Genomic DNA, 23,744 nt, shown 5'->3' on the forward strand with positions numbered 1-23,744 from the left:
GTGACATCAGAAAAATCATCATCATCTAAATTGTTATCTGTGGGAAATGTGTGTACTACCCGCTCTTGTTCAGGAGCACTCTCTAGAAACTTTGTGAGAATCACCTGACCAGATTCAGACAAAATTACTCTGTAGAGACCCTTTTCATAACCCACAAAAATGCCTCTGGCATTCTTTACTCCACCTGGAGCTTCTGTTCTCACATGAGACCCGAAAACCTTAAAATAGGCAACAGAAGGTTTTCTGTGGAACAGCTTCTCAAAAGGAGAACATCCCAACTCTGTTGAGACCTTTCTCACCCACACGTGAAGATAGGACGCTAGAGACTCCGCCCAATATTCATGTGGCAAATGTGAACTCAGCAATTGCGCATTCATCCCTTTTTGCAATTCTTTGTTCACCCTCACACAGACCCCCCTGTTCCACGCTTCTGCCGAAACAGCAACTTTGTGGTCTATCCCTTTTCCATCCAGGAACTTCTGAAACTTCTGTAACAGAAAAACTTGTTTCTCATCTGTGAAAAGACAATGTTAGCATCATGCATATTTTTAACCTTGTCACAAAACTCCTGAAACTTTTCTAAAGTTTCGTGCGATTTCTCCATCATGAAAACCCAAGAATAATTAGTGAAACAATCCACACACAGAAGGTAAAATCGTGCACCGCCCCTAGATGGTTCTAGAGCAGTGTTTCCCAACCGGTGTTCCGCGGCACACTAGTGTGCCGCGAGACGTTGCCTGGTGTGCGATGGGAGGGAGGCGGGCAAGTTGGGCGGCGAGAGGCGGGGCGGCGGCGGCGAGGAGAGGCCGCCCAGCGCGGGGCTCTCGCCGTCTGCCTGCCTGGCTGCCTGCATGGCGCTGACGTCACGGGGCTGTAACGTGCCTCACATAGGCACACGCGGGGCGGCGAGCGAGCTCCCTCCCACATCCCATCGCCGGCTCTGCACCAGGCGGTAGAGCTCGGCGAAGTCGCCGTGCTGAAAGGCCAGCAGCGCGCGCGCCTTGGCCAGGCTCTCGCCCGCCTGTGCCTCCAGGCACGGCGCCTCGGCGTCGGGCGGCAGCGAGCCCAGGAAGCGGCCCAGCCAGCCGGGGTCGCCCGCCTGCAGCAGCGCCTCGCACACGCACGAGACCTGCTCCGCCGAGAAGCGCGGCGAGCGCGGAGGATCGGGCGCGGCGGAGGCCAGCCCCGCGCTTGGAGAGGACACAGCAGCCGTTGCCAAACCCGATCCTCCTCCTCCTGCTCCGCCGCCGCCCTCTGGCTCTCGGCCGGGAGGAGCCTGCGGCGACGGGGCGGGCGCCAAAGTTGGCAGAAGTTGGCGCGCCTCCTCGGCAGCGCCTTCGTCCTCCTCCTCCTGCCTCTGCTCTCCTCCGGCGGTGGGGGCGCGCCGCCCTCCCCGGCCGGGGGGCTCGGCGGGGCCCGCGGGGAAGGAGGCCATGTTCGCGGCGCGCGGGATCGCGGCCCCCCTTGCCCGCCTCTGGCCCGCTCCCCTCCCCCTGTGCGCTGCCCTAGCCGTGCGGGTCTCCCCCCCCCTGCGCCGCCGTCCCCTTTCCACATCCTAGGAGCCGCGGTCCGCCTACCGCCCCCGGGCCACGGCGCGGCTCCCAGCCCGGGCTGGCCTCCGCCTCCTGGGACACGTGCCCACCCCCGCGGCCCCCCAAACTTCGGAGCAACTCTCCAGACGCTTCTCCCCCGCCTCGGTCTCCCTCCTTTCCACTTCTCTTCCCCCCTTCCTTCCCTCTTTCTTTCTCTTTCTCTCCCACCCGCCTTTCCTTCTATTAACTTTCCTTTCCCCTCCCTTCGTCCTTCCTACTTTTACTCCTGGGCTCCTCCCCCCTTTGCGCAGCCACAAATCAATCTCTCTCTCTTTTTTCCCCTCTCTCTCTTCTTTGCTCAGACGCAAAAAAGCGCCGCTTTTTGGAAATCCGGACTGCAGTCCCCGCTGAAACGATACTTTAAAAAAGGAAGAACCCACTGGCTCTTATTTCTGTTTAAAGCAGTAGATCCCAAACTCTTTTGGCCCACTGCCCCCTTGGTTCCACATCCCCCAGTGTCCCCTATGCTTACTCTATAGAAAGCATTACAGGGGTTAACGCGGCTCGCTAAGGAAGATATTAATAGAATTCTGCATTTGGGGGGAGACCCTAACAGTCATCTACCATTACCTTCTATGCTGTTACTTTTTTTTTTTTTTTTACATAAGTAAAAAGTGACCTTTCCCCATCTGGCATGGTGGTGTGCCTCGAGATTTTTTTCATGAAACAAGTGTGCCTTTGCCCAAAAAAGGTTGGGAAACACTGTTCTAGAGGACCAATCACATCAGCATACACCCGCTGAAATGCTCTGTCGACCTTCTTGGTCACCTTCCTGGTGTCCTTGGCCACACCTGCAAGAGAGATTTCGTTAGAATCAGAAGAATTACATTTCATGTAATCACTTTGATCAAAAGTCAACAAATACAGTCCATCTTTCTCTCTGGCAGTAAGATACAGTTCTCCATCTTTGTAGATCTTGCAGCTTTTAGAATCATAGGTCAGTTTCAGTCCTTTCTTTGCAATCTGCGACACACTCAGCAGATTAAATCTCAGTTCTGGATCCAGGTAAACATTGCTTATAGTCAAGTTCAGACTCTCAAGATACACAGTCCCAATTCCAGTCGCTTCCAACTCCTGACCGTTGGCCTGTTTCACAGCGAAGCTTTGCTTCTTCAACGTTGAAAACAGTTCTCTGTGCGGGCACATATGAACCGTGGCGCCCGTGTCGATTATGAAGGCGTTCCCAACATCTGGCGTGGTTCCTTTCGCCATCATAGCCTTTGCAGGTTTCACCTGGCACTTGGTACGGCTTTTGCCTGACGCCTCAGGCTTCGTAGAGCTGCTTTTTGCTCCTTTTGACCGGCGCAGCTTCCTACGGTTTTGCTGTAGATGCCCAGTCTGTCCACAATTGTAGCATCGGACAGCACTCAATGCTACAACTCGCTCTCCAGTAGATTCACCAGTGGGGGAATTAGAACTCTGTTCTTCCCTCCCCCTGTCCTTCACTTCCAGTGCAGCAAGTCGATCGTGTTCATTAAGGACCACAGCTCACACTCTCTCCGCGGTCAGCTGCGCGGCCGGTAGGGAACCAAGCAGACTGGCAACAACCTTGTAAGTCCGATTCCGGCTGTTTATCATCATGAAGCAAAACACTTCCTCCTGTAGATTGAAATTGCGTTCCACCATCTGTTGACGCAAAAACTTCATTTCTGTCAGGTGCGCTTGAACATCTCCATCAGGTGCTAGTCTCAGATTGGTCAACTTCTCAAAATACAGCAACGCTGAAGAACCAGCATCTCTCTGATGTGTTGTACGTAGCGTGTCCTAAACCTCTTTCGCATGTTCTAAATTCTGAATATGCACCAATTGCGCATCTGAGACACACAGAATTATAGCAGTCCTGGCCCTCACATTCCGTGATTCCCAACCTCCGGTTGGTGCTGCAGGGATGGGGTTTTCAATTACATCAAAAAGCCTCTGATTCTGCAGCACGGCCTTCATCTTTACAGACCAAGATGAATAATTGTCATTATTTAAGGAAGGTGGGTAAGGCAGCCCCCCTTTCTTGGCATCCATCTTGAAGCCAAGCCTCCAGCTCACACTCTCAAGCAAGCTGTAAAATCCAACAGTTGTTTTCTGCCTTCTGGCAGGCAAACTGCAAGCTGTTTACGCTTTTGGCACCTGGCAGCTAAACGCTGGCTGCTATGGAAAGTCCCTTCCAAGAGCTCGTAAACTTGTAGCCAAAACACTCCGTGGTTTTGTTTTGCTTTTCCCAGCCTCACAGAGCAGCTTCTCTGCCAGTAACTTTCCACGACCGTTACTTAGCAACAATGCATTCTTACAGGACAGCTTATCTTAACCACAAGAATTTCTGGCATGCAAGTCTCCTCTTTCAGAGCTGGCTTTTTCAAACGCAGCTCCCGTGAACCAGGGAATTAATCAACCTGCGTTCACACTTTTAGCCCGAAATTCAGCATACCTTGAGGCTTGGAAAACACTTTCCTCTGGGTCCAGCCGTCTGTTCAGCCTCTGGCTTCTCTTAGACGCTTTTCTCCCTTGGAGCAGAGGAGGACAATCCACCAGCCTCTCATGCAGATGTTCGATGAATCGCAACCATCCTCTGCTACCATATGTCAGTATCTCAGCTCACAGTCAGAGGTAAACTGGCCTCCCCCGGGCAATTGAGTGAGATACTTTGTTTACCTTCCGTCTGCTACTCCCGGCAGACGTAGTCGTAAACCGGCGATTCTCCTCATTAGACGTGAAGAGAACACACCCTCTGCTTCTCTCTGCTTCTCTCCCTCCCTGCATTCTCCCCAGGGAGGGGAAATGAGACAGACAGGAGTCCCATTTACATGTTTTATTCCTGTCATTCAGCAGTACATAGAAACGCGACTGCTCCCTTCAGACTCCATCAGAAGAGACACAGCTCCTCCCCTGTACTTCCAGCACAGGTCAGATGACACTCTGAGCTAACATCCGGTGCTCAGTACAGAGAAAAAACGCCTCCTTTTTCCCAACAGTACATCTGCAAACCACAACATCCTGTTTTGCATTCCAGCCATCTGGAGCTGGCTTTTGCCTTGCTGCGTTTTCCCAACAACATTGATATCAATAAGAATGGTTTTGTGGTCCGCTGCCTTATGAGTTGTTAAACATATAACAGAATGTATTTTTCATGGATTCAAAATTGGAATTTGGCACAGTAGAACATAGTTTAATTTTGGATTTTATAACCAGAGGGGGCCTTCTTAGTGGTGCAGCCTGTTCGATCTCTCTGGGCTCAAGGAATGCAATAATGTTTAATCACTTTCATTGTTGGTCATTTAAATTCTCCCTACTAGAAGACAGCCGTCTTTGGAAGGTGTTACAATCTCCATGGTTAGAAGATGTCAAGCAAAGGTTGGGCTGCCACCTATTGGAGATGATGTAGCAGTGGATTTCCTGCATTGGCAGGAAGTTGCTGTGGATGATCTTTGAGGTACTTTCCAACTTTTTGATTCCATCTGTTAAGCCAGTGTGTTCCTGGACCATTTCAGCCTTGTAGTAAACCCACCTAAGGATACATTAGGGACGTGGGTGGTGCTGTGGGTTAAACCACAGAGCCTAGGGCTTGTCGATCAGAAGGTCGGCGGTTCAAATCCCCACAAAGGGGTGAGCTCCCATTGCCAGTTCAAAAGCACGTCAAAGTGCAAGTAGATAAATAGGTCCCACTCCAGCGGGGAGGTAAATGGCGTTTCCGTGCACTGCTCTGGTTCGCCAAAAGCGGCTTAGTCATGCTGGCCACATGACCTGGAAGCTGTATGCTGGCTCCCTCAGTCAATAAAGCGAGATGAGCTCCGCAACCCCAGAGTCGGTCACGACTGGACCTAATGGTCAGGGGTCCCTTTACCTTTACCTTAAGGATACATTGTGAAGGCTATGATGCTAGTCCTGATTCTTTCTGACTGCAGATGGGAAACTGAAGGTCTTAATGCTTCCCTGATTCAACACACCTTCAAACCTGATATATCATGGAGTAGGGTTATCGGTTTGCCTTTTTAGTCCTGATTATTATATAATCCAACCTTCTTTTTATTTTTTAAATCATAGCTTCCATCAGGAATTATTGGATCTCACACCAGACATGAGTGAAGCACCTGGATGGTCATATCTAATTCTATCTGTTGTGCATGGACAGAATTGAAAGTTCCAACCAACAAATGTGAGGAAAGAAAGTATGAAAAGAGAAAACCCAAAGTGAAACACAGCAAAAGCTTTATTTGTGTGTGGACGGCCTAGAGGCTGCTTTAAGCGCTGTCTCATGGGTAATGCTCATTGCAGAAATGTTTATCCCTGCAGCAGATGAGATCATAGCGGTAAGCATTCTCATTATCAACATGGATGAGGCCACATGTCACATCTGTCTTCTTCCGGCAACCAAGTATTCTCTCAAAAACCTTCCCCCCTGAAATGAAGAGTGAAGAAGAGGAAGGGGGGGTGAGGAGATTAAACATTAGCATTTTCTCCAGTAATCAACTTGATTTCACATGAAATGCTCAACCCCATTTGAAATCACTAGTTGCCCCTGAAACCAGGCAAACATATCCCCATTTTATAGATAGGACAATGGAAATAAAATCCACTGCTGATCAAAGATTATAATCCAGATCTCTGGAGCTTAAGGTCAACATAAATTCACTCTGGAATTCAAATTTTGGGCAGAGGTTTTCAACAAAATATATAAAATATTAAATGCCCCTTTTGAGCCTCCCTGCACCCTGCCCCTTTTGAAGATGTGGAAGAATCCTCCTTTGTCTTTTATATTTGTTAGTGATTTATATTTTAGTCTTGGCTTCTTCCCTCTCCAAATCAATATTGAAAGATCTCTTTGCCCTTCTTTGAAGCATTGTTGATTACTGGAATAAAAATAATATTTTTGGTAATACATTCATTTTGATAACTGATATTCTTCCTATCAATGAAATATTCATTCTTCCCCAAATTTCTAAATTCCTTTTTATCTCCTTCCGTGTTTTTTCATAATTGTCTTTAACTATATTTATATTTTTGGCTGTTAGCCAATGTTCCTTTCTTCCATCAACATCAGGGTCTCTTATTTAAGAACCTTAATTGCAATCTCAAATTCAAGTCAAGTTCACTTCTTAATTCTACTTCAGGTCAAGTTCAAATTCAAGATTTGAAAAGGTCAAAAGTGCAGATTGGTATTAAAAACACTTGTATAATCCTACTTCCTTCTCAAACATTAGCTGGCTCTAACTCCATCAAAGTAATCCACAAACTTTCCACTTGCATTGTCTCTCATGCTCGCAAGCAGCCACAGACAGGGGTAGACTTCCTTTTAATACTCCCCGCTGTAACTGAATTATTCAACCTAATTAAATTGGTAACTCCTCACCTTGAAGTTTGGTTTGAAGATTTCTTTGATAAGTAGCCGCTGTAAGGCTGGAAACAAAAGCTTCACTCCGCAGGGTTGTGTTGTCACCTAACTGACCAGCTTTTTCGCCACCGACCCCCCCCCCCCCCCGTTCTCCATACTTTCCAGCACTGAGACAGAGAAAGGAGCCCACCGAATTACTGTTGCCAGTTGCAGAACCAGGGCTTTCTTGGGAGTTTGTGTCACTCTCATGCTTCCTCATGCAAGCCGGGAAGGGCTGGGCGATGGGCTCTGCGGGGTGGTGAATGCTTCCCTCTGTGAGGGAACATTCCCAGATCCGCTGAAAGAGGCGGTCATTAAACTGCTTCTTAAAAAACCATCTTTAGACCCGGCCAGTATGGCCAACTATCGCCCAGTCTCAAATCTGCCATTCTTGGGCAAGGTGATTGAGCGTGTGGTTGCTGAACAACTCCAGGCACACCTGGAGGATGCGGACCATTTGGATCCCTTCCAATCGGGGTTCAGGCCTCATCATGGGACTGAAACTGCCTTGGTCGCACTGGTTGATGATCTCTGGCGAGCTAGGGACAAAGGTGAGAGTTGTTTCCTAGTTCTGCTGGATCTCTCAGCGGCCTTTGATACAATCGACCATAACATCCTTCTGGACCATCTAGAGGGGTTGGGAGCTGGGGGCACTGTTATACAGTGGTTTCGCTCCTTCCTCCTGGGCCGTGTTCAGAAAGTGGTGGTGGGGGATGAGTGTTCAGACCCTTGGGCCCTCACTTGTGGGGTGCCTCAGGGTTCCGTCCTCTCCCCCATGCTTTTTAACATCTATATGAAGCCGCTGGGAGAGATCATCAGGGGGTTTGCAGCCTCATACAACCAGTGTGTTTAGTACCAGTTAATGCATGAAGGGGTTGAGACCACAGAACTCTTTTCCAAGACTTTGATCATGCCCCCTCCCCTCTGGTGCTGAAGGCTTCGAAAAGTGCTTTGTTTATTCAGCCCACCATGTGAATGCCATATGTAATGGAGGTCTGAACCACGGGCTCCCGGCTTAGACCGTGTGTTTATATAAACTTTACCATATTTTTAACCCAAGGTTTCTTCCAGTTTTTCTTGCCGCTTTATGGGAAAATGCATGAATCAAACTTTAGAAGTTTGTAAGTAAGAACCATTTTAACTTACTAACCAATGTGCTCTGTCAAATGCTAAAGGAAAGCACTGGAACTGACTTAGAATGGGATATTTAAAATGATCTAATTGCCTATATTCCCCTGCTTTACTGCTGCATGTTTTGTGACTTCTAAAAACTCTTCCCTGGGCTCTCTCTTACTGAAGAGTATTTAGCCCCACCTTTGGATTTAGGAATCCATTGAATTCTTTTTAATTAACCAAATAATTGACACATTGTGCTTAACAGAACTTGCACACCATTCTCTTGAATCCAAAGCGCCTTGTGATTGCAGTGTTTCCAGATGCTTAGCTTTAGAAAGTACAGTGGCCCAAAAGCTCCCTTTTCACGCTGATTGGGTAGGTTTGGGACACTGCTGCAGAAATAGTACTGGCTGTTTTGAACTCACCTGGTGCCACTGTCTCAGACAATGACCTCACTGCATAAAGAACATTCAAAGAAAAGTTGACAAGCTAAGAGCATAAGCTTTTATTGTCTGCAAGTGAGCAGAGTCTTAAAACTTTGAATTGCAGAGATCACTTTCATCACAGCAGTTGAGTTTATAATGCATGCCATTTTCTGGGTCATCACTTGTTATATCACAGGTGACCTCATCCTTCTTCGCACAACCAAGTATTTTTTCAGAAACTTCCTCACCTGAGAAAAGGGACAGAAAGCAGGAAAAAGGAGGAGAGAAAAGAGTGAATGTTTGCATCACTATTGCCACCACAATGATTAACTGAATTTCACTTAAAAGATCTAAACTGCTCTCCTTTGAGCTGTGCCCCCTACTGAGAGTTCTGCAGAGCTTAGAAATAAATACTCTGGTAATACTGATGACTGAAGGAAAGAAGAAACACAAAATTGGGGAACAAAGCTATTCTGGGTATAGGCACACACTCCTCCCCTGCTCCCTAATCTGCTCTAGCAGAAACCCAGAACAGGTTTAAGCAGTTCATATGGGAAGGGAAGGTGGGGGGGGGATACTTGTTATGTGATCAGACCTTGCTACCCACATGCATACTGTGGGACATTGCAGTCAAACATAATTTTGCATGAGTGCTAGTTAGTGTATGAAGGGGTTAATACCAGAAAACTGTGTTTTCTAGAATCATTGAGGTCCCACACTGTCTTCTCCAGTGAGGGAAGTAGTCAAGCCTTCTCTTCCTTTCCACACTCTCTTCCACCATTCAATGTGTCTGAGCTTGCTCCCTACAAGCTCAGACTGCGTTTTTGAAACTAATCTTCTATGTTTTCCACCAAAGAGCGTTCTACCTGGTTTCTGCTTGCCACTGCGTGGAACAAATAATAATAAATCAGTCTTTTGCATCTGTAAGTAAAGTATTTGAAAACTTCCTTAACAAGGTGTGGTGTTTTAAATGCTAAGAGGGATAGAAATGGGTTCACTGCTTTAGTGGATTATATGGGATATTAAAGCAGCTTTAACAGCCTATCCCCACGCTGTCCTACTGCACAAAGTGTGACATGATTTTAAACCCTGCTGGGTCTTTCTGTGTGCTAGCCCTGTTCTTCGGATCTAGGGACCCCACCTCTTCTGTTGTTGAAATTTGTCACTAGAATCTAATTTTTCCACCCCCCACATTCCTCACTTAGTGCCACAATGAATTCTATTTCCCTTTATTGTATCGCTAAGCCCCCCCCAAAAAAAAAGACACTTAAGGGGAAAGGGAATATGGAGCCCAAATAAGGTACAACCTTATAGCAGGTGATTTTTTTTTTTACCTTTATAGAAAATTAATGCAATGCACTGTCCTTCACCATCAATTTCACAAGTACTCATTTCGCATTTTCCTCCTTCTTCCTTGGCTACGCACAGTGAACACTGGAGAGCATCTGCTCCAAAAGACAAAGTCCCATGTGAATAAACGAGGGTAGCCTTGTAGCCGTTTGGTTGGAAATCTTCATATTCTCAGCAAGAAAGTAATCCCTTAGGTCAGGGTTTCCCAAACTTGGGCCTCTGTTTGTTTTTTGACTACATTTCCCATCATCCCTGACCACAGGTCCTGCTATTTAGGGATGATGCAACTTGTAGTCCAACAACAGCTGGAGACCCCCAAGTTTGGGAAACCCTGCCTTACGTTAGTACAAGGATTGTTAACTCTTTGGGGACTATGGACATATTTATAAACAAGAAAAATTGACATGGGCAACACATTGCAACCAAGCACACATCTCTATCTGGTCTACGGGTGACAAATAGGGCTCTTCTTTCAAGTCTTGCCTCCTCAAGGGGCGGAGAGGGGATATCGTAGGTACCAGGGATGTGCCTGTGGATGCATATCCACTTATGGGTGACACTTTGGCAGCCCCTAGGTTACAAAAACAACATTGACGGAATGTTCACAGACAGTGTACTTCAAAAAAAGAAATGGAAAACTATCTTGTTTTCAGAATGCCTGATTTCAGATTTTTGAATCTGTAAACTTACTTTCAGACAATGGAAAAAGGGTAATGGGCCCAGACTCAGCTTCCTTTCCTTCTGTCCCCTTCCCTTTTCTTTCTTTCTTTCTTTCTTTCTTTCTTTCTTTCTTTCTTTCTTTCTTTCTTGTATTGGTATCTTACAATTGCTGCCCCCATAGGCACACAGGGGCAGGCATCCCTTTCTACATTACCATTCCCCAGGAAGGGACAGCACTGTCAATTCCTGAGATCACAATTTTGTTTTGCCACATGGCCTCAGAGCTGCTCTAAGCAGCTGGAAAATACTAAAGAGGGAAAGAGGCATTCCACAGACCACCTCTTCAGAATATTCAATATTGCTGCTTGAAAAGCTGGGTTGATTTTTCCTTACATAATTTGCCCCAAATGGGATTAAAAGGAGTTGGCACAGGATGGAAATAAATTGACCCATCCGTCCCCAGCTCTGAGATGATGGAGCCCATGATTTGACCACAACTTGAGTTCATTCTGTATTTGCAAAGTATCTCTACCGAGATACCTCTACACTGGCATTCCAATTTAAATATTAGGGAGAGTGGCATGCATAAATAAGTATATAAATAAATAAGTATATCTCAGCAGGCTGTAGCAGTTGGCAGGAAAGGTGCAAATGTGAAGCAGGACCCCTCCATCCACTCGACTGCAACTACTGTTGTCTTTAGCTCTCCCTCTCCTTCAGTTGTCAGCTAAAAACAATCCTTCCATCAAGTGGCAGCAGATAACAGAATCAGGGTCATTTTATTGGCTTAGCTGAGATTCTATGGAGGAGGGAGAAGTTTGGTTTGGTTCATATTTCGATGTGAATCTACCTAAGTTACATTTTCCTTCTCCTTTGGCCCAGTCTACCTGCCTTGAACCTATCTCCCTTAGTTGAGAATGCTTTCCCCAACTCTCGGAAGAAGAAGAAAACATACCTCCAGGTATAAGGCACAGGAAAGCACAGATTACCAGAAAAAGTTGGCCTGGGGTGGACATCTTGGAAGCAGAAGACACTGTGTATGTCGCAGCAGAAGCCTAAGTAATAGAGGAACAAATGCAGACCTTCACTGGATTCCACCAGAGTAGAAAAGCTTCTTCCTCTGTTCCTGTTAGAACCACTCTACAGATCACAGTGTACTCAGAAAGGACTTATAAAGATAAACTGGTGGGCCGTGACATTATGAACTGGCCACTCATTACAGGACAATAATGATGTGTGGGAGGAACAGAGTCTTTTAGCTCAGGGCTACAATGGGCTCTGCAAGTCTCCACTGGGACATTTGGCCATGCAGGACAAGACGTGTAATAATACATACATACATACATACATACATACATATTTTTATTTGCATTCTGCCTTTCTACAGTTCAAACCATACTCAAGGCAGCTTACATAATGAAAAAATGCATAACCACAACATCTCAAAAGTAGCCATCAATAGTAAATGCAAAACCAAACTGAACAATTTCAATAAATCGCAGCAGAAGATACAAAAAAACCAAACAAACCCAGGAGCCACAAGAGCAACCACTCCCTCCCCAACAACACCTCAAGCACCGTCCTCCCAGATCAGGTGTAAAAAGGCCAGAGCTTCATGTTGCATGCCTATTTAAAAATATGTCCCACTGAGCAGAATGAGGCTCATTGCTCTGATATTTATATATACAGGTGAAACTCAGAAAATTACAATATTGTGGAAAAGTTCATTTATTTCAGTAATCCAACTTAAAAGGTGAAACTAATATATGAGATAGACTCATGACATGCAAAGCGAGATATGTCGAGCCTTTATTTGTTATAATTGTGATGATCATGGCGTACAGCTGATGAAAACCCCAAATTAACAATCTCAGAAAATTGGAATATTAAATGAAATCAGCAATACAAGGATTGCAAATAGAGCAATATTGGACCTCTGAGAAGCATGCGGATGACATGGCTCCCCAAATCAACACAGACTGTGGAAACGTCACACTGGACTTCAAGCATCTGGCATTGTATGCCTCCCCATTCTTCCTCCAGACTCTGGATCCTTGGTTTCCAAATGAGATGCAAAAGCTGCTCTCATCAGAAAAGAGATTTGGATAGCCACGTCATCAGCTGGTTATGGCCCACTGTGCTTCATTAAGTCCAGGGTCAACACAGCCATCTACCAGGAGATTTTGGAGCACTTCATGCTTCCTTGCGCAGATTAGCTTTATGGGGATGCTGACTTCATTTTCCAGCAGGACTTTGGCACCTGCCCACACTGCCAAAAGTACCAAAACCTGGTTCAGTACCCATGGGATTACTGTGCTTGATTGGCCAGCAAACTCACCTGACCTGAACCCCATAGAGAATCTATGGGGCATTGCCAAGAGAAAGATGAGAGACATGAGACCGAGCAATGCAGAAGAGCTGAAGAACCGGAGGCGGCGCGAAACGAGTAATGGCGGTCCTCTTTGCGCAGCGAAGAGGGGCTCCGCAGAAAAGGGTCGTTCGCTACGGCAAAGCGACGACCCATTAAGTTAAACCACGAGCAGAGTGAGCTCGTGGCCGTGGGATCCGGCGGGCACCCAGAGCGACCCCCAAAACGAAGAAGGGACCCCGTAAGGGGCTCCGGAAGCGCGGAGGGGAAGCGGTGCTGTGGATTCATCGCTCTTTCTGCGGGAGTGAAGCCGCGCGGCTGTTACGGATGAGCGCCGACCTTTCTTCCTTTACATTGGATTACAAATCAACTACTCGTGAGTAAGATTTATCTGAGATTGGATTACAAATTTATGAATTCGGCTGAAAGCGGGAGACGAGAAAAAGGAAGTCCGTGTCCCGGTGGTGCTTAGCGATCAAAGGCAAAGGAACTGACAAGCTGGAAGCAGTACAAAAGGGTTTTTAAATGAGAGACAGCATACGTCTGGAGAAGTCGGAAACTGAAGGGAAAGGCAAGTTATCTTTATTTTTTTGCTATTGTGTTTACTCTGTTTGGGGATTTTCTCCTCTGCTGGACTTTTAAAAACTTTAAAGACTTGAAAACCCCTAGTCCCGGACTTGCAGCGGGCAAAAGGTTGTTTTGCGGATACACTTACAAAGCTGAAACGGATACTTAGAGGCATTACTGGTGGATACAATTAAGCAACTGTATTTTGCACCTTTTAAGAAACTATTGTGGCAATATTGAGAGGGCTCTGCCAGAGGGAAAAGGTCTTCTCTAAAGACTATGGTTAATTTATTTAACTGCAGGAACTTTAATGGCGACTGAAACTTTGTTTCTTCTTTCATGAACTGAACAATACTCCCTCTAGTGGCGTTTGGGATTTACAATTTCCTGAGAAGATATGAATGGGGAGATATGAATGGGGTTGTCTCTACTTTTATGGATAAGTCACAGAATCAGAATCTGACCAAAGATGGAAGACTACCAAAAACTTTCTTTGAACTAACTGACAATATGGACCTAATTGATTTATGGAGGACGAGAAACCCCCTAGGTAAAGAAGGAACTTTCTTTTCTGAGGCCCACCTGTCATGGACAAGAATCGACCAAATCTGGGCATCCAGAGGGCTGGCACCTAAGACTACAAAAATAGAAATCTGCCCAAAGACTTGCTCCGACCATAACGCTTTGAAAATGGAAATGAGATTTACTACTGCCGACTCCTTCAGATGGAAAATGAATGACAACCTGTTAAGAGATCAAGAGATTGTAAAGAAGGCCCAAAAAGCTTTAAAGGACTATTTTGAAATTAACTTGAATACCTCGGTGGAAAAAAGAATAATCTGGGACGCAAGCAAAGCTGTTATGAGAGGGTTTCTGATACAACAGAATACGATCAAGAAAAAATTTTGGAATGGTAAAAAAGACAAGATATTAGAGAAGATAAGAGATGGAGAGAAAAAATTAAGATTGAATCCAAAATCAAAAGAGACTTTAAGAGAAATCAAATTTCACCAGTCACAATATGCGAAATTGATTAACCAAGAAGTGGAATGGAAAATCAAACAAATGAAACAAAGATCTTTTGAATCTGCGAATAAATGTGGGAAACTGCTAGCTTGGCAGTTGAAAAAGAGACAAAAATTAAATTATGTTACTAACTTAGAAGTTGAAGGGAAAAACATTCAGAAACCGGGAGAAATTAGAAAGTGTTTCCAGAAATATTTTAAAAAACTGTATACACAAGGGTCCGAGGAAGCAACTGAGATAGAACAATTTTTGAAAGACAACGGCCTACCAAAACTATCCCAAGAGAAAAGATCAATCTTGAACTGCAAAATAACACAACAGGAAATCGAGGATGCCATTCAGAATATGCAACTAGGCAAATCTCCAGGCCCTGATGGACTCACCTCCAAGTACTACAGGATGTTAAAAGACTATTTGATACAACCATTAATGGAGGTTTGCAACCAGATTATGGGGGGAGGGAGGGCACCAGATACGTGGAAAGAAGCATTCATCACACTGATACCCAAAGTGGAAACTGAAAAGACTCAACTTAAGAACTACCGTCCCATCTCACTCCTAAATGTGGATTACAAAATATTTGCGGATATTTTGGCTAACAGATTTAAAAAAGTATTAAATGAAGTAATCCATAAGGACCAAGCAGGCTTTCTCCCAGGCAGACATTTGTTTGATAACACCAGGAACATTATCGATATTCTGGAACTTTTACAAACAAATATTAACACCAAAGCAGTGCTAATTTTTATTGATGCGGAGAAGGCCTTTGACAACATTTCTTGGAAATTTATGAAGAAAAACTTGGAAGGGATGGGAGTGGGAAGGGGGTTTGAGAATGGAATAGAAGCAATCTATTCAGAACAAAAAGCTAAGTTGATAGTGAACAATGTGGTGACAGAAGAACTTCATATTGAAAAAGGAACACGCCAGGGGTGCCCCCTATCCCCTTTATTGTTTATTTCAGTTCTGGAGGTTTTGCTGAATATGATAAGGGAGGATCGGCAGGTACAAGGAATACGGGTCGGAGCGAAACAATATAAACTGAAAGCATTTGCAGATGACTTGGTTTTAACACTACAGGAGCCAGAACCTAGTACAAAAAGAGTTTTGGAATTGATCCAGAAATTTGGTCGGGTGGCGGGTTTTAAGTTGAACAAACAAAAAACTAAGGTGTTAGGGAAAAATTTGACAGTTACTGAAACAGAGGGGTTTCAGAAGGAAACAGAACTAAATATTGTTAAAAAAGTGAAATACCTGGGGGTCAATCTGTCTTCTAAGAATTTGAATCTATTTAAAGATAATTATGAGAAATGTTGGTCAGAAGTTAAAAAAGATCTAGAAATTTGGTCAATATTGAAACTATCCTAGTTAGGCCGAATTGCAGCTATAAAAATGAACGTTTTGCCAAAGATGTTGTTTTTGTTTCAAGCCTTGCAGGTTGTGGACAGAGTGGAATGTTTTGGAAAGTGGCAGAAGGACATTTCTAGGTTTGTCTGGCAGGGCAAAAAGCCCCGAATAAAGTTTAAAATACTAACTGATGCAAAGGAGAGAGGGGGGTTTGCCCTGCCAGACTTAAGGTTATATTATGAAGCTGCGGCCTTCTGCTGGATGAAAGATTGGATTTTATTAGAAAACACTGATGTTCTAGATCTGGAAGGCTTCAACAATTCATTAGGTTGGCATGCGTATTTGTGGTATGACAAGGGGAAAACACATGGAATGTTTAAAAACCATATTGTCAGAAAAGCAATATATATGGTCTGGAAAAAATATAAAGACTTATTGGAAAGCAAAACTCCGAGGTGGATTTCACCAATAGAGGCCAAAGCTCGGAAAACACCCAATATGGAGGCATACTGGCCGAAATATTGGGAAATAATAGAAAACATTGGAGGTAATTGGAGGTTGCAGAGCTTTGAAAAATTAAAGGATAAGGTGCAAAATTGGCTACACTATGCCCAAATTAATGAGGTTTTTAAGCTAGATAAAAAAACAGGATTCCAGGTGGAAAAATCGAAACTTGAGACAGAGTTGTTAGAACCAAAGACCAAGTTATTATCGAGAATGTACAACTTGCTGCTTAAATGGAACACCCAGGATGAGATAGTTAAATCAGCAATGATAAAATGGGCTCAGGACATTGGTTATAATATCCTGTCTGAAGATTGGGAGAGGTTATGGACCACCGGTATGAAATTTACTGCATGTAATGCTCTGAAAGAAAATATTATGAAAATGGTATACAGGTGGTACATGACCCCGGTCAAACTGGCTAAGATATACCATTTGTCCGATAATAAATGTTGGAAATGTAAGGAAGCTGAGGGGACATTCTTTCACCTCTGGTGGACTTGTCCAAGATTGAAGGCCTTCTGGGAAATGATCTATAATGAGTTTAAAAAGGTGTTTAAGTACACCTTTCCTAAGAAACCAGAGGCCTTCCTTCTGGGCATAGTCGGCCAGAAGGTGTTAAAACAGGATAGAACTTTCTTTATGTATGCCACAACAGCAGCAAGAATTCTTATCGCCAAGCACTGGAAGACCCAAGATTTGCCCACACTGGAGGATTGGCAGACGCAATTGATGAACTACATGGAACTGGCCGAGATGACTGCAAGGATCCGAGACCTGGGAGAAGAGGCAATGGAGGAGGACTGGAAAAAATTTAAAGACTATCTGCAAAAGTATTATAAGTTGTATGAATCATAAGATGCCGTATGATTTGGAACGTTAGCCCCAGCAACGAAATTTAATTATCTATGAAATTGGACAACATTTATGAAAGAATCAAAGTTTAAATGGGTAAAAATGACATTATGTTATATTTTTAGAGTAAATGGAGAATAAGAGATTTAAACTTAAATTGCAATTGAAAATATAAAGAAACACACGAAATAAGGGTATAATTTGCTGACAACTTTATTATTAAGAATGCATTATGCGGGAGATGTGGGGAAGTCCAATGGAAGTTTGAAATAAGTTCCTGAAATGGTTGTGATTTTCTGTTCTTTTTTTCCTTTTTTTTCTATTTTGTTCATTCTTTTGTTCTTTCTGTAATTTGGAAAAAATGCAATAAAAATTATTATAAAAAAAAAAAAACAGAAGAGCTGAAGAACCCATCATGGCTAATAGTGTGGATAGTTTTATCTTCCATCCAAATGACCAATCCTCATTTCAACCCATCCTGGTTAGCTACCATCCGTACTTTCTGTGGGAGAAAGTTCCCCCTTTGCGTGTCAATGGGGCAGTGTTGCTATTAATTTTCAAGGGATAAAAGCATCGCCCCTGAAAAACCAGCTTGGAGAAAAACAGCCCCTGCCCACCAATGACCCTTGGGACAACATTGCTGGCGGGTCATGGCGGGAGGTGGCTTTTTGCACACCTGTCAGTCGCCTCAGCGACATCACTCATCATGACTGTTTTTGAGGGCTGAAGGTTCCTTCTCTTGTATGCAAATCTATATGCTTCTTCCAGAGTTCTAAATTTCATGAGTAGAGAATGATCCTCAGTGCAAAACCTGGGCAAAGTCAGCATTCGCTGCATAGCGATTGGGGAAGGAGGTACACTACTAGGCACATTGATCTTCAAAGCTTATTGGGTGAGTCAGGGGTGTACTGTACTTTCTAGGCACATTTTCAAAGATTTGGGACAGGAATGAACAGGAAGTGGTTGGAACAACAGATCTGATGGATGGATCACCTAGTCCCTACTTTGGGAGTCAGGGTATCCACACTGAATCAGAAGGGAAGAGCTGGCAATTTAGTAGCATTTCCATATTAAATTGCTTTGCTTTTTTGCCATGCTGTGTTATTTGAAGGGAAGTAAGGGTAAAAAAGAAGTAGAAGCACTCTGTTTAATCAATCAATCAATTAATAAAAAATTTCATGTGTGACAAAATAGTACATACTGCTCTCCACTTTCAATTCACAGAGTCTTTTCACAGTTCATTTACATTCAGTATGAGACGCCAGGTTGTCATAAGCATTATGCAGTTAGAGAAGAAAGGAGGGGGAGCTCTGTGCATGTTGCCTTGTGGCTTCAATCCAAGATGGGGGCAGGATACTCCACTTGCTGCTCTTTCCCAGTGAAAATGTACTTGGACCATTTCAACCTTGTATTAAACCCACCTAAGGATACATTAGGGACATGGGTGGCGCTGTGGGTTAAACCACAGAGCCTAGGGCTTGTCGATCAGAAGGTCGGCGGTTCAAATCCCCACAACAGGGTGAGCTCCCATTGCCAGTTCAAAAGCACGTCAAAGTGCAAGTAGATAAATAGGTCCCCCTCCAGCGGGGAGGTAAATGGCGTTTCCGTGCACTGCTCTGGTTCGCCAGAAGCGGCTTAGTCATGCTGGCCACATGACCCGGAAGCTGTATGCCGGCTCCCTCGGCTAATAAAGTGAGATGAGCGTCGCTACCCCAGAGTCGGTCACGACTGAACCTCATGGTCAGGGGTCCCTTTACCTTTACCTTAAGGATACATTGTGAAGGCTAGTCCTGATTCTTTCTGACTGCAGATGGGAAACTGAAGGTCTTAATGCTTCCCTGATTCAACACACCTTCAAACCTGATATATCATGGAGTAGGGTTATCGGTTTCCCTTTGTAGTCCTGATTATTATATAATCCAACCTTCTTTTTATTTTTTAAATCATAGCTTCCATCAGGAATTATTGGATCTCACACCAGACATGAGTGAAGCACCTGGATGGTCATATCTAATTCTATCTGTTGTGCATGGACAGAATTGAAAGTTCCAACCAACAAATGTGAGGAAAGAAAGTACGAAAAGAGAAAACCCAAAGTGAAACACAGCAAAAGCTTTATTTGTGTGTGGAGGGCCTAGAGGCTGCTTTAAGCGCTGTCTCATGGGTAATGCTCATTGCAGAAATGTCTATCCCTGCAGCAGATGATATCATAGCGGTAAGCATTCTCATTATCAACATGGATGAGGCCACATGTCACATCTGTCTTCTTCCGGCAACCAAGTATTCTCTCAAAAACCTTCCCCTCTGAAATGAAGAGTGAAGAAGAGGAAGGGGGGGTGAGGAGATTAAACATTAGCATTTTCTCCAGTAATCAACTTGATTTCACATGAAATGCTCAACCCCATTTGAAATCACTAGTTGCCCCTGGAATCAGTCAAACATATTCCCATTTTATAGATAGGACAATGGAAATAAAATCCACTGCTGATCAAAGATTATAATCCAGATCTCTGGAGCTTAAGGTCAACATAAATTCACTCTGGAATCCAAATTTTGGGCAGAGGTTTTCAACAAAATATATAAAATATTAAATGCCCCTTTTGAGCCTCCCTGCACCCTGCCCCTTTTGAAGATGTGGAAGAATCCTCCTTTGTCTTTTATAGTTGTTAGTGATTTATATTTTAGTCTTGGCTTCTTCCCTCTCCAAATCAATATTGAAATATCTCTTTGCCCTTCTTTGAAGCATTGTTGATTACTGGAATTGACTGGAATAAAAATAACATTTTTGGTAATACATTCATTTTGATAACTGATATTCTTCCTATCAATGAAATATTCATTCTTCCCCAAATTTCTAAGTTCCTTTTTATCTCTTTCCGTGTTTTTTTCATAATTGTCTTTAACTATATTTATATTTTTGGCTGTTAGCCAATGTTCCTTTCTTCCATCAGCATCAGGGTCTCTTATTTAAGAACCTTAATTGCAATCTCAAATTCAAGTCAAGTTCACTTCTTAATTCTACTTCAGGTCAAGTTCAAATTCAAGATTTGAAAAGGTCAAAAGTGCAGATTGGTATTAAAAACACTGTATAATCCTACTTCCTTCTCAAACATTAGCTGGCTCTAACTCCAAAGTAATCCACAAACTTTCCACTTGCATTGTCTCTCATGCTCGTAAGCAGCCACAGACAGGGGTAGACTTCCTTTTAATACTCCCCGCTGTAACTGAATTATTCAACCTAATTAAATTGGTAACTCCTCACCTTGAAGTTTGGTTTGAAGATTTCTTTGATAAGTAGCTGCTGTAAGGCTGGAAACAAAAGCTTCACTCCACAGGGTTGTGTTGTCACCTAACTGACCAGCTTTTTCGCCACCGACCCCCCCCCCCCCGGTTCTCCATACTATCCAGCACTGAGACAGAGAAAGGAGCCCACCGAATTACTGTTGCCAGTTGCAGAACCAGGGCTTTCTTGGGAGTTTGTGTCACTCTCATGCTTCCTCATGCAAGCCGGGAAGAGCTGGGCGATGGGCTCTGCGGGGTGGTGAATGCTTCCCTCTGTGAGGGAACATTCCCAGATCCGCTGAAAGAGGCGGTCATTAAACCGCTTCTTAAAAAACCATCTTTAGACCCGGCCAGTATGGCCAACTATCGCCCAGTCTCAAATCTTCCATTCTTGGGCAAGGTGATTGAGCGTGTGGTTGCTGAACAACTCCAGGCACACCTGGAGGATGCGGACCATGTGGATCCCTTCCAATCAGGGTTCAGGCCTCATCATGGGACTGAAACTGCCTTGGTCGCACTGGTTGATGATCTCTGGCGAGCTAGGGACAAAGGTGAGAGTTGTTTCCTAGTTCTGCTGGATCTCTCAGCGGCCTTTGATACAATCGACCATAACATCCTTCTGGACCATCTAGAGGGGTTAGGAGCTGGGGGCACTGTTATACAGTGGTTTCGCTCCTTCCTCCTGGGCCGTGTTCAGAAAGTGGTGGTGGGGGATGAGTGTTCAGACCCCTGGGCCCTCACTTGTGGGGTGCCTCAGGGTTCCGTCCTCTCCCCCATGCTTTTTAACATCTATATGAAGCTGCTGGGAGAGATCATCAGGGGGTTTGGACTGGGTGTCCATCAATATGCAGATGATACCAGCTCTACCTCTCTTTCAAATCAGAACCAGTGAAGGCGGTGAAGGTCCTGTGTGAGTGCCTGGAGGCGGTTGGAGGATGGATAGTGGCTAATGGATTGAAGTTGAATCCTGAGAAGACAGAAGTACTGTTTTTGGGGGACAGGGGGCGGGCTGGTGTGGAAGACTCCCTGGTCCTGAATAGGGTAACTGTGCCCCTCAAGGACCAGGTGCGTAGCCTGGGAGTCATTTTGGACTCACAGCTGTCCATGGAGGCGCAGGTCAATTTTGTATCCAGGGCAGCTGTCTACCAACTCCACCTGGTACGCAGGCTGAGACCCTACCTGCCCGCGGACTGTCTCGCCAGAGTGGTGCATGCTCTAGTTATCTCCCGCTTGGACTGCTGCAATGCGCTCTACGTGGGGCTACCTTTGAAGGTGACTCGGAAACTACAGCTAATCCAGAATGCGGCAGCTAGACTGGTGACTGGGTGCGGCCGCCGAGACCACATAACACCGGTCTTGAAAGACCTGCATTGGCTCCCAGTACGTTTCCGAGCACAATTCAAAGTGCTGGTGTTGACCTTTAAAGCCCTAAACAGCCTCGGCCCAGTATACCTGAAGGAGCGTCTCCACCCCCATTGTTCTGCCCAGATGCTGAGGTCCAGTGCCGAGGGCCTTCTGGCGGTTCCCTCATTGCAAGAAGCAAAGCTACAGGGAACCAGGCAGAGCGCCTTTTCGGTAGTGGCGCCCGCCCTGTGGAACGCCCTCCCATCAGATGTCAAAACGATAAACAACTACCTGACATTCAGAAGACATCTTAAGGCAGCCCTGTTCAGGGAAGTTTTTAATGTATGATATTTTAGTGTTTTTTGGTTTCTATGGAAGCCGCCCAGAGTGGCTGGGGAAACCCAGCCAGATGGGCGGGGTACAAATAATAAATTATTATTATTATTATTCCTCTGACCCTCTGCAGAACCGAATCTGACAGTGCTCAGCAGGAGCTATCAGATCCCTGTCCTTCCACCATTACGTGGCTACTCAGAAGCTAGGATGTACATATTCAATATTCCTTCCAGGGTTCTCCAGCCAATGTTGGGAGCTTCGCAAACTCCTAACACAATACTTCTACAGAATATCCCACTTCCTTGAAACATTAAACCCAATGAAGATGTGGCTTAAAGAGAAAATGAGGTGTTTGGGTGAGGAGCAAAAAATCTAAAGAATATATGAGTTTGGGATAGGTTTCTTACCTCTATAAATTATGAGGGCCACACAAGTTCCTTCTGGGCTAATCTTGCAGTGGTTTGGTCTACAGAGAGCTCCTGGTGCAACCGATTTGCAGTGACTACAATAACGAACAATTGCTCCTAAAAAGACAAGTATTGACTATTACAAGAACACCAAGCCAACATTGCACCAGGGTCAACAATGTATTCTTCACAGCCATTTGGTTTGCAGATCTTCATATGCTCAATGACAAAAAAAAACCCCTCATGTTACTAGCAACAGAGATTTAATGCATGGGATATGTTGTATGCACAGCCTCTTCAAGATAATGTTGTCTTGTCTTCAGAACATCTAGCACATGATAATGGAACGAGGAATCTAAGTCCAGGAGGCATCTGGGGCGAGTTGAAAGTTGAATAGAGAAAGAAACAAGGAGAAACTATAAGTTAAGGTACAGTGATTGGGTACACCACCACCATAACAACAACATTTATATGCCACTCTGGACAGCTCTTCCAAAAAGCTCACAGGGGCATACATGGTTTCCCTACTCCCCAATTAATCCCCGCAACCACCCTTGAGATAGGTTAGACTGAGGGCCCAAGGTCAACCAGTGAGCTTCATGGCCAAGTAGGGATTTGAACCCTGATCTCCCAGGTCCAAGTCTGACACTCTAACCACTACACCACACTAGCTATGGAGAACCGGGGATGCTGAAGGTGCTATCCATCTCTAGCCAGCAATAGTCCTAGGACACTTATGTGCCTCCTCTCTTGTGAATGCCTGAGGAGGGCATTATGTGAAATGCTTCATACCACATTAGTGACATAAAAATATTTCTAACAGCCTTAGAAGAACTTACCTTCAGATGGAAGAGAAAGGATAGCACAGAATGCAAGGAACAGGATCTGAAACACTGTGGACATCTTCCTATCTGGAGGCTTCTGTGTGCCACAGCACAGCTGAAAGTTATGAAAGAAGGAAGACTAGTCTCTGTTCATTTCGACAGGATGGGCAAGTTGTTCCCATTTATAGCTTGCATGCAGAAGTACCCGGAAGATGATTCTGTCTTTGAAGAAGCAAATGTAGGTGGAGATTTCTGGGCCATGAAATCACACTTTGACCCCTCATAGGCAGGACAAGAAAGATTGCAGTGAGATATCTATGTGGATGGGGCAGGGAGATGATCAGGTGCAAAAAGACCAGAGCTTCGTGGCATACTCAATAAT

The 23,744-nt window shown here is 44.7% G+C and overlaps 2 long non-coding RNA genes across 2 annotated transcripts; both read right to left on the minus strand.

Moving 5' to 3' along the window:
- Nucleotides 1-5,778: 5,778 nt before the first annotated feature.
- On the minus strand, nucleotides 5,779-23,526 carry LOC309529671. The gene is made up of 3 exons (XR_014218278.1): nucleotides 23,378-23,526; nucleotides 22,539-22,655; nucleotides 5,779-5,979 (listed from the first exon to the last, which is right to left on the minus strand). It is a non-coding gene; the product is annotated as an uncharacterized lncRNA (long non-coding RNA).
- On the minus strand, nucleotides 8,559-11,650 carry LOC309528617. Its single transcript, XR_014217850.1, has 3 exons — nucleotides 11,458-11,650; nucleotides 9,827-9,937; nucleotides 8,559-8,740 (listed from the first exon to the last, which is right to left on the minus strand). It is a non-coding gene; the product is annotated as an uncharacterized lncRNA (long non-coding RNA).
- Nucleotides 23,527-23,744: the final 218 nt, after the last annotated feature.

The sequence above is a fragment of the Podarcis vaucheri genome (genome assembly GCF_965113315.1).
Source record: "Podarcis vaucheri genome assembly, chromosome: 3".
Taxonomy (NCBI): domain Eukaryota; kingdom Metazoa; phylum Chordata; class Lepidosauria; order Squamata; family Lacertidae; genus Podarcis; species Podarcis vaucheri.